This window comes from Phyllobates terribilis, unplaced genomic scaffold, assembly GCF_046119375.1.
Source record: "Phyllobates terribilis strain yellow unplaced genomic scaffold, ASM4611937v1 Scaffold_69__1_contigs__length_7402412, whole genome shotgun sequence".
Classification (NCBI taxonomy): Eukaryota; Metazoa; Chordata; class Amphibia; order Anura; family Dendrobatidae; genus Phyllobates; species Phyllobates terribilis.
The window spans coordinates 3,459,817-3,470,665 of record NW_027362829.1 but is presented as its reverse complement, the minus strand read 5'-3'; positions in this window follow the sequence as shown (position 1 = coordinate 3,470,665).

Genomic DNA, 10,849 nt, shown 5'->3' with positions numbered 1-10,849 from the left:
GGCTCCGCTCCGTACACCTCGTACACATGCGGCTCCGCTCCGTACACCTCGTACACGCGCGGCTCCGCTCCGTACACCTCGTACACGCGGGGCTCTGCTCCGTACACCTCGTACACACGCGGCTCTGCTCCGTACACCTCGTACACACGCGGCTCTGCTCCGCACACCTCGTACACACACGGCTCTGCTCCGTACACCTCGTACACACGCGGCTCCGCTCCGTACACCTCGTACACAAGCGGCTCCGCTCCGTACACACGCGGCTCCACTCAGTACACCTCGTACACATGCGGCTCCGCTCAGTACACCTCGTACACACGCGGTTCCACTCAGTACACCTCGTACACACGCGGCTCCGCTCCGTACACCTCGTACACACGCGGCTGCGCTCCGTACACCTCGTACACACGGCTCCGCTCCGTACACCTCGTACACATGCGGCTCTGCTCCGTACACCTCGTACACATGCGGCTCCGCTCCGTACACCTCGTACACGTGCGGCTCCGCTCCGTACACCTCGTACACGCGCGGCTCCGCTCCGTACACCTCGTACACGCGCGGCTCTGCTCCGTACACCTCGTACACACGCGGCTCTGCTCCGCACACCTCGTACACACACGGCTCTGCTCCGTACACCTCGTACACACGCGGCTCCGCTCCATACACATGCGGCTCCACTCAGTACACCTCGTACACACGCGGCTCCGCTCCGTACACCTCCTACACATGCGGCTCCGCTCCGTACACCTCGTACACACGGCTCCTCTCCGTACACCTCGTACACATGCGGCTCTGCTCCGTACACCTCGTACACATGCGGCTCCGCTCCGTACACCTCGTACACGCGCGGCTCCGCTCCGTACACCTCGTACACGCGCGGCTCTGCTCCGTACACCTCGTACACGCACGGCTCTGCTCCGTACACCTCGTACACGCGCGGCTCCGCTCCGTACACCTCATACACACGGCTCCGCTCTGTACACCTTGTACACACACGGCTACGCTCCGTACGCCTCGTACACGTGCGGCTCCGCTCCGCGTACACCTCGTACACACACGGCTCCGCTCCGTACGCCTCGTACACGCGCAGCTCCGCTCCGTACACCTCGTACACACGCGGCTCTGCTCCGTACACCTCGTACACACGGCTCCGCTCCGTACACCTCGTACATGCGCGGCTCCGCTCCGTACACACGCGGCTCCACTCAGTACACCTCGTACACATGCGGCTCCGCTCAGTACACCTCATACACACGCGGCTCCGCTCCGTACACCTCGTACACACGCGGCTCTGCTCTGTACACCTCGTACACACGCGGCTCCGCTCCGTACACCTCATACACGCGGCTCCGCTCCGTACACCTCGTACAAACAAGGCTCCGCTCAGTACACCTCGTACACGCGCGGCTCCGCTCCGTACACCTCGTACACATGCGGCTCCGCTCCGTACACCTCATACAGACGCGGCTCCGCTCCGTACACCTCGCACACACACGGCTCTGCTCCGTACACCTCGCACACACGCGGCTCTGCTCCGTACACCTCGTACACACGCGGCTCTGCTCCGTACACCTCGTACACACGCGGCTCTGCTCCGTACACCTCGTACACACGCGGCTCTGCTCCGTACACCTCGTACACACGCGGCTCTGCTCCGTACACCTCGTACACATGCGGCTCTGCTCCGTACACCTCGTACACACGCGGCTCTGCTCCGTACACCTCGTACACACGCGGCTCCGCTCCGTACACACGCGGCTCCGCTCCGTACACACGCGGCTCCGCTCCGTACACACGCGGCTCCGCTCCGTACACACGCGGCTCCGCTCAGTACACCTTGTACACGCAGCTCCGATCCGTACACCTCGTACATATGCGGCTCTGCTCCGTACACCTCGTACACACACGGCTCCGCTCTGTACACCTCGTACACACACGGCTACGCTCCGTACGCCTCGTACACGCGCGGCGCCGCTCCGAGTACACCTCGTACACACACGGCTCCGCTCCGTACGGCTCGTACACGCGCGGCTCCGCTCCGTACGCCTCGTACACGCGAGGCTCCGCTCCGTACACCTCGTACACGCGCGGCTCCGCTCCGTACACCTCGTACACGCGCGGCTCCGCTCCGTACACCTCGTACACGCGCGGCTATGCTCCGTACACCTCGTACACGCGCGGCTCCGCTCCGTACACCTCATACACACGGCTCCGCTCTGTACACCTCGTACACACACGGCTACGCTCCGTACGCTTCGTACACGCGCGGCTCCGCTCCGCGTACACCTCGTACACACACGGCTCCGCTCCGTACGCCTCGTACACGCGCGGCTCCGCTCCGTACACCTCCTACACGTGCGGCTCTGTTCCGTACACCTCGCACACACGCGGCTCTGCTCCGTACACCTTGTACACACGCGGCTCTGCTCCGTACACCTCGTATACACGCGGCTCTGCTCCGTACACCTCGTACACACGCGGCTCCGCTCCGTACACACGCGGCTCCGCTCCGTACACACGCGGCTCCGCTCAGTACACCTTGTACACACGCGGCTCCGCTCCGTACACCTTGTACACACGCGGCTCCGCTCCGTACACCTCGTACACATGCGGCTCCGCTCCGTACACCTCGTACACATGCGGCTCCGCTCCGTACACCTTGTACACACGACTCCGCTCCGTACACCTCGTACACATGCGGCTCTGCTCCGTCACCTCGTTCACATGCGGCTCCGCTCCGTACACCTCGTACACGCGCGGTTCCGCTCCGTACACCTAGTACATGCGCGGCTCCGCTCAGTACACCTCGTACACGCGCGGCTCCGCTCCGTACACCTCGTACACGCGCGGCTCCGCTCCGTACACCTCATACAGACGCGGCTCCGCTCCGCACACCTCGCACACACGCGGCTCTGCTCCGTACACCTCGTACACACGCGGCTCTGCTCCGTACACCTCGTACACACGCGGCTCCGCTCCGTACACCTCGTACACACGCAGCTCCGCTCCGTACACCTCGTACACACGGCTCCGCTCCGTACACCTCGTACACATGCGGCTCCGCTCCGTACACCTCGTACACATGCGGCTCCGCTCCGTACACCTCGTACACATGCGGCTCCGCTCCGTACACCTCGTACACGCGCGGCTCCGCTCCGTACACCTCGTACACATGCGGCTCCGCTCCGTACACCTCGTACACATGCGGCTCCGCTCCATACACCTCGTACAGACGCGGCTCTGCTCCGTACACCTCATACACGCGCGGCTCTGCTCCGTATACCTCATACACGCGCGGCTCTGCTCCGTATACCTCATACACGCGCGGCTCTGCTCCGTATACCTCGTACACGCGCGGCTCTGCTCCGTACACCTCGTACACACACGGCTCTGCTCCGTACACCTCGTACACACGCGGCTCCGCTCTGTACACCTCGTACACACGCGGCTCCGCTCCGTACACCTCGTACAAACAAGGCTCCGCTCCGTATACCTCGTACACGCGGCTCCGATCCGTACACCTCGTACACACGCGGCTCTGCTCCGTACATCTCGTACACGCGGCTCCGCTCCGTACACCTCGTACACGCGCGGCTCCGCTCAAAAACGCCTCGTACACGCGCGGCTCCGCTCCGTACACCTCGTACACGCGCGGCTCCGCTCCGTACACCTCGTACACGCGCGGCTCCGCTCTGTACACACGCGGCTCCGCTCAGTACACCTTGTACACATGCGGCTCCACTCAGTACACCTCGTACACACGCGGCTCCGCTCCGTACACCTCGTACACACGCGGCTCCGCTCCGTACACCTCGTACACACGCGGCTCCGCTCCGTACACCTCGTACACACGGCTCCGCACCGTACACATGCGGCTCTGCTCCGTACACCTCGTACACGTGCGGCTCCGCTCCGTACACCTCGTACACGCGCGGCTCCGCTCCGTACACCTCGTACACGCGCGGCTCCGCTCCGTACACCTCGTACACGCGCGGCTCCGCTCCGTACGCCTCGTACACGCGCGGCTCCGCTCCGTACGCCTCGTACACGCGCGGCTCTGCTCCGTACGCCTCGTACACGCGCGGCTCTGCTCCGTACGCCTCGTACACACGCGGCTCTGCTCCGTACACCTCGTACACACACGGCTCTGCTCCGCACACCTCGTACACACACGGCTCTGCTCCGTACACCTCGTACACACGCGGCTCCGCTCCATACACACGCGGCTCCACTCAGTACACCTCGTACACACGCGGCTCCGCTCCGTACACCTCGTACACACGGCTCCGCACCGTACACATGCGGCTCTGCTCCGCACACCTCGCACACACGCGGCTCTGCTCCGTACACCTCGTACACACGCGGCTCTGCTCCGTACACCTCGTACACACTCGGCTCTGCTCCGTACACCTCGAACACACGCGGCTCTGCTCCGTACACCTCGTACACACGCGGCTCTGCTCCGTACACCTCGTACACACGCGGCTCTGCTCCGTACACCACGTACACACACGGCTCTGCTCCGTACACCTCGTACACACGCGGCTCCGCTCCGTACACGCGCGGCTCCACTCAGTACACCTCGTACACATGCGGCTCCGCTCCGTACACCTCGTACACACGGCTCCGCTCCGTACACCTCGTACACATGCGGCTCCGCTCCGTACACCTCGTACACATGCGGCTCCGCTCCGTACACCTCGTACACGCGCGGCTCCGCTCCGTACACCTCGTACACATGCGGCTCCGCTCCGTACACCTCGTACACATGCGGCTCCGCTCCGTACACCTCATACAGACGCGGCTCCGCTCCATACACCTCGTACACGCACGGCTCTGCTCCGTACATCTCGTACACGCTGCTCCGCTCCGTACACCTCGTACACGCGCGGCTCCGCTCCGTACACCTCGTACACGTGCGGCTCCGCTCCGTACACCTCCTACACACGGCTCCGCTCTGTACACCTCGCACACGCGCGGCTCCGCTCCGTACACCTCGCACACGCGCGGCTCCGCTCCGTACACCTCGTACACGCGCTGCTCTGCTCCGTACACCTCGTAGACACGCGGCTCTGCTCCGTACACCTCGCACACGCGCGGCTCAGCTCCGTACACCTCGTACACGCGCGGCTCTGCTCCGTACACCTCGTACACGCGCGGCTCTGCTCCGTACACCTCGTAGACACGCGGCTCTGCTCCGTACACCTCGTACACGCGCGGCTCTGCTCCGTACACCTAGTACACGCGCGGCTCAGCTCCGTACGCCTCTTACACACGCGGCTCTGCTCCGTACACCTCGCACACACGCGGCTCTGCTCCGTACACCTCGCACACACGCGGCTCTGCTCCGTACACCTCGTACACACTCGGCTCTGCTACATCCCCCCTGTAAACCCCTCCTGACCCCACACATAACCTTCAGCTCATCCAGCACCATGACAACCAGCACAGCAGAGTCCTGCATCCACTGAGGCCCTTGATCATGTGACCCCTGACTCCTCCCCTCCTGTGACCTCATCACAGCTCCTGTGCGCACAGAGCAGCCATATATGTGGTGGCGGCTCTGCAGGTGGAGGTATGTGGAGACCCCATTACTGGGCGCAGGGGGCATAACCCCTTCAGCACCGAGACTCTTTTGGGGTCTTGTGTTGCCCCTTTATAACAATCATAAGGTTTTTGTTCTGTTTCCTGTAATAGATACATACGACCCAACTATGGAGACAGGAAGGGAGGAAACGTATTGTTCTCATAGTACAGGACCCCTTTACTGGCCCCACAGTGTAATGCCCCCATTATGCCCCTTATGCAGTATGTAAGATGCCCCCACAGTGTAATGCCCCCATTATGCCCCTTATGCAAGATGTATGATGCCCCCACACAGTGTAATGCCCCTTATGCAGTATGTATGATGCCCCCCACAGTGTAATGCCCCCATTATGCCCCTTATGCAGTATGTATGATGCCCCCACACAGTGTAATGCCCCCATTATGCCCCTTATGCAGTATGTAAGATGCCCCCACAGTGTAATGACCCCATTATGCCCCTTATGCGGTATGTAAGATGCCCCCACAGTGTAATGCCCCCATTATGCCCCTTATGCAGTATGTATGATGCCCCCACACAGTGTAATGCCCCCATTATGCCCCTTATGCAGGATGTATGATGCCCCAGTGTAATGCCCCCATTATGCCCCTTATGCAGGATGTATGATGCCCCAGTGTAATGCCCCCATTATGCCCCTTATGCAGGATGTATGATGCCCCAGTGTAATGCCCCTATTATGCCCCTTATACAGGATGTATGATGCCCCACACAGTGTAATGCCCCCATTATGCCCCTTATGCAGTATGTATGATGCCCCCACACAGTGTAATGCCCCCATTATGCCCCTTATGCAGTATGTATGATGCCCCCCACACAGTGTACTGCCCCCATTATGCCCCTTATGCAGGATGTATGATGCCCCCACACAGTGTAATGTTCCCCCATTATGCCCCTTATGTAGGATGTATGATGCCCCCATTATGCCCCTTATGGAGGATGTATGATGCCCCCATACAGTGTAATGCCCCCATTATGCCCCTTATGCAGGATGTATGATGCCCCCACAGTGTAATGCCCCCATTATGCCCCTTATGCAGGATGTATGATGCCCCCACACAGTGTAATGCCCCCATTATGCTCCTTATGCAGGATGTATGATGCCCCAGTGTAATGCCCCCATTATGCCCCTTATACAGGATGTATGATGCCCCACACAGTGTAATGCCCCCATTATGCCCCTTATGCAGGATGTATGATGCCCCCACACAGTGTAATGCCCCCATTATGCCCCTTATGCAGTATGTATGATGCCCCCCACACAGTGTACTGCCCCCATTATGCCCCTTATGCAGGATGTATGATGCCCCCACACAGTGTAATGTTCCCCCATTATGCCCCTTATGTAGGATGTATGATGCCCCCATTATGCCCCTTATGGAGGATGTATGATGCCCCCATACAGTGTAATGCCCCCATTATGCCCCTTATGCAGGATGTATGATGCCCCCACAGTGTAATGCCCCCATTATGCCCCTTATGCAGGATGTATGATGCCCCCACACAGTGTAATGCCCCCATTATGCCCCTTATGCAGGATGTATGATGCCCCCACACAGTGTAATGCCCCCATTATGCCCCTTATGCAGGATGTATGATGCCCCCACACAGTGTAATGTCCCCATTATGCCCCTTATGCAGAATGTACGATGCCCCCCACAGTGTAATGCCCCCATTATGCCCTTTATGCAGTATGTATGATGCCCCCCACAGTGTAATGCCCCCATTTTGCCCCTTATTCAGTATGTATGATGCCCCCACACAGTGTAATGCCCCCATTATGCCCCTTATGCAGTATGTATGATGCCCCCCACACAGTGTACTGCCCCCATTATGCCCCTTATGCAGGATGTATGATGCCCCCACACAGTGTAATGTTCCCCCATTATGCCCCTTATGTAGGATGTATGATGCCCCCACAGTGTAATGCCCCCATTATGCCCCTTATGGAGGATGTATGATGCCCCCAAACAGTGTAATGCCCCCATTATGCCCCTTATGCAGGATGTATGATGCCCCCACAGTGTAATGCCCCCATTATGCCCCTTATGCAGGATGTATGATGCCCCCACACAGTGTAATGCCCCCATTATGCCCCTTATGCAGGATGTATGATGCCCCCACACAGTGTAATGTCCCCATTATGCCCCTTATGCAGAATGTACGATGCCCCCCACAGTGTAATGCCCCCATTATGCCCTTTATGCAGTATGTATGATGCCCCCCACAGTGTAATGCCCCCATTTTGCCCCTTATTCAGTATGTATGATGCCCCCACACAGTGTAATGCCCCCATTATGCCCCTTATGCAGTATGTATGATGCCCCCCACACAGTGTACTGCCCCCATTATGCCCCTTATGCAGGATGTATGATGCCCCCACACAGTGTAATGTTCCCCCATTATGCCCCTTATGTAGGATGTATGATGCCCCCACAGTGTAATGCCCCCATTATGCCCCTTATGGAGGATGTATGATGCCCCCAAACAGTGTAATGCCCCCATTATGCCCCTTATGCAGGATGTATGATGCCCCCACAGTGTAATGCCCCCATTATGCCCCTTATGCAGGATGTATGATGCCCCCACACAGTGTAATGCCCCCATTATGCTCCTTATGCAGGATGTATGATGCCCCAGTGTAATGCCCCCATTATGCCCCTTATACAGGATGTATGATGCCCCACACAGTGTAATGCCCCCATTATGCCCCTTATGCAGGATGTATGATGCCCCAGTGTAATGCCCCCATTATGCCCCTTATACAGGATGTATGATGCCCCACACAGTGTAATGCCCCCATTATGCCCCTTATGCAGGATGTATGATGCCCCCACACAGTGTAATGTCCCCATTATGCCCCTTATGCAGTATGTACGATGCCCCCCACAGTGTAATGCCCCCATTATGCCCCTTATGCAGTATGTATGATGCCCCCCACAGTGTAATGCCCCCATTTTGCCCCTTATGCAGTATGTATGATGCCCCCACACAGTGTAATGCCCCCATTATGCCCCTTATGCAGTATGTATGATGCCCCCCACACAGTGTACTGCCCCCATTATGCCCCTTATGCAGGATGTATGATGCCCCCACACAGTGTAATGTTCCCCCATTATGCCCCTTATGTAGGATGTATGATGCCCCCACAGTGTAATGCCCCCATTATGCCCCTTATGGAGGATGTATGATGCCCCCACACAGTGTAATGCCCCCATTATGCCCCTTATGCAGGATGTATGATGCCCCCACAGTGTAATGCCCCCATTATGCCCCTTATGCAGGATGTATGATGCCCCCACACAGTGTAATGCCCCCATTATGCTCCTTATGCAGGATGTATGATGCCCCCACACAGTGTAATGCCCCCATTATCCCCCTTATGCAGGATGTATGATGCCCCTACACAGTGTAATGTTCCCATAGTATCGCCTGAGGTCCTGAAGTTGGAATAATCCCTCTAGAGTTGGCTTTCCCTTTGCCTGCTCCCCTACATGTAGACCCTCGAGCATGTATACATGCATGTAGGGGAGCAGACCTTATTAGATATCGAGGCTTTGTACAGTAATATACAGTATGAGGACGGTATCAGAGGAGTAAGACATTTCTTGAAATCCAGATCAATAGAGTGTAGCAGACATAATGACTTCATGGAGGATCTTCTAAAATTCACTCTTACTCATAACTTCTTTCTTTTTGACGGGAAGTACTTCCACCAGCTCAGGGGTACTGCGATGGGGAGCCTCTGTGCCCCCTCATATGCTAACTTATCCCTGGACTGGTGGGAGGAATCCACAATATTCAGTAATGGTCATAAGTGATGGCATCCATATATTGGGGTATGGTACAAATATATTGATGACATTTTTATCATCTGGTCGGGGACGAGTGAACAATCTTTTGAATTTGTCAGGGAACTCAACATCAATAGAGTGGGCCTTAGATTTACATCTGAATTTAATTATAATAATAATTTTTATAGCGCCAACATATTCCACAGCACTTTACAATTTTAGGGGGGACTTACACAGGTATTGTCTGTGTAAGTCCCCCCTAAAATTGTAAAGTGCTGTGGAATATGTTGGCGCTATAAAAATTATTATTATAATTAAAGACTTTACAGAATTAAAGACTTTACAGAATAAGCATAACTCAGATATTAAAAGGAGTGAGGGCCCTGCTCACAAGCTTACAGTCTATAAGGAAATAGGGGAGACACAAAAGGTAAAATGTACATATATTGTATAATACAGCCTTAATATACTAAATAGGGTAAGTACATAACACTACATGAACTGATCGCCAGCCAGTATGTGTACAGTACAGACAGAGGCTATGCAGTGCATGGATGGTATGAGCATGATTTTGAAGAAAATTTTAATATGGGCCAAAACTGGGACAGTTAGATAAGTATGTTGAGGTGATAGGCCAGTCTAAATAAATGGGTTTTTACGGCACGCTTAAAACTGTGGGTATTGGGAATTAATCAAATTGTCCTGGGTAGTGCATTCCAAAGAATTGGTGCAGCATGCGAGAAATCTTGGAGACGGGAGTGGGAGATTCGGATTACGGAGGATTTTAGTTTTAAGTCATTAGCAGAACGAAGGGCACTGGTAGGGTGGTAGACTGAGACGAGGGAGGAGATGTAGAGTGGTGCTGAATCGTGGATAGCTTTGTGGGTAAGAGCAATAAGTTTATATTGAACTCTGTATTGGATGAGCAATCAGTGCAATGACTGGCACAGGGAAGAGACATCGTTGTATCGGTAGGTGAGACCGATAAGTAAAGAGTTGCAATAGTCCAGACGAGAATGAGTAAGAGCTACAGTAAGAGTCAAAGGAAAGAAAATTTCTAATTCTAGAGATGTTTTTGAGGTATAGAAGACACGAGCGAGCAAGTGATTTGATGTGAGGAGTGAAGGAAAAATCTGAATCAAGTATGACCCCAAGACAGCGGGCATGTTGCTGGCGAGTAATGATGGAGCCACAAACAGAAATGGCAATATCGGGCACAGGTAGGTTAGTGGAGGGAGGAAATAAGAGGAGTCCAGTTTTTGACAGATTCAATTTTAGATAGAGGGAGGGCATAGTGTTAGAGACAGCGGAAAGACAATCACTGGTATTTTGTAATAATGCAGGAGTGATGTCCAGAGAAGAGGTGTCTAATTAGGTGTCATCAGCATAGAGATGGTACTGAAAACCGAATTTGCTGATTGTTTGTCCAATAGAAGCGGTGTATAAGTAGAAA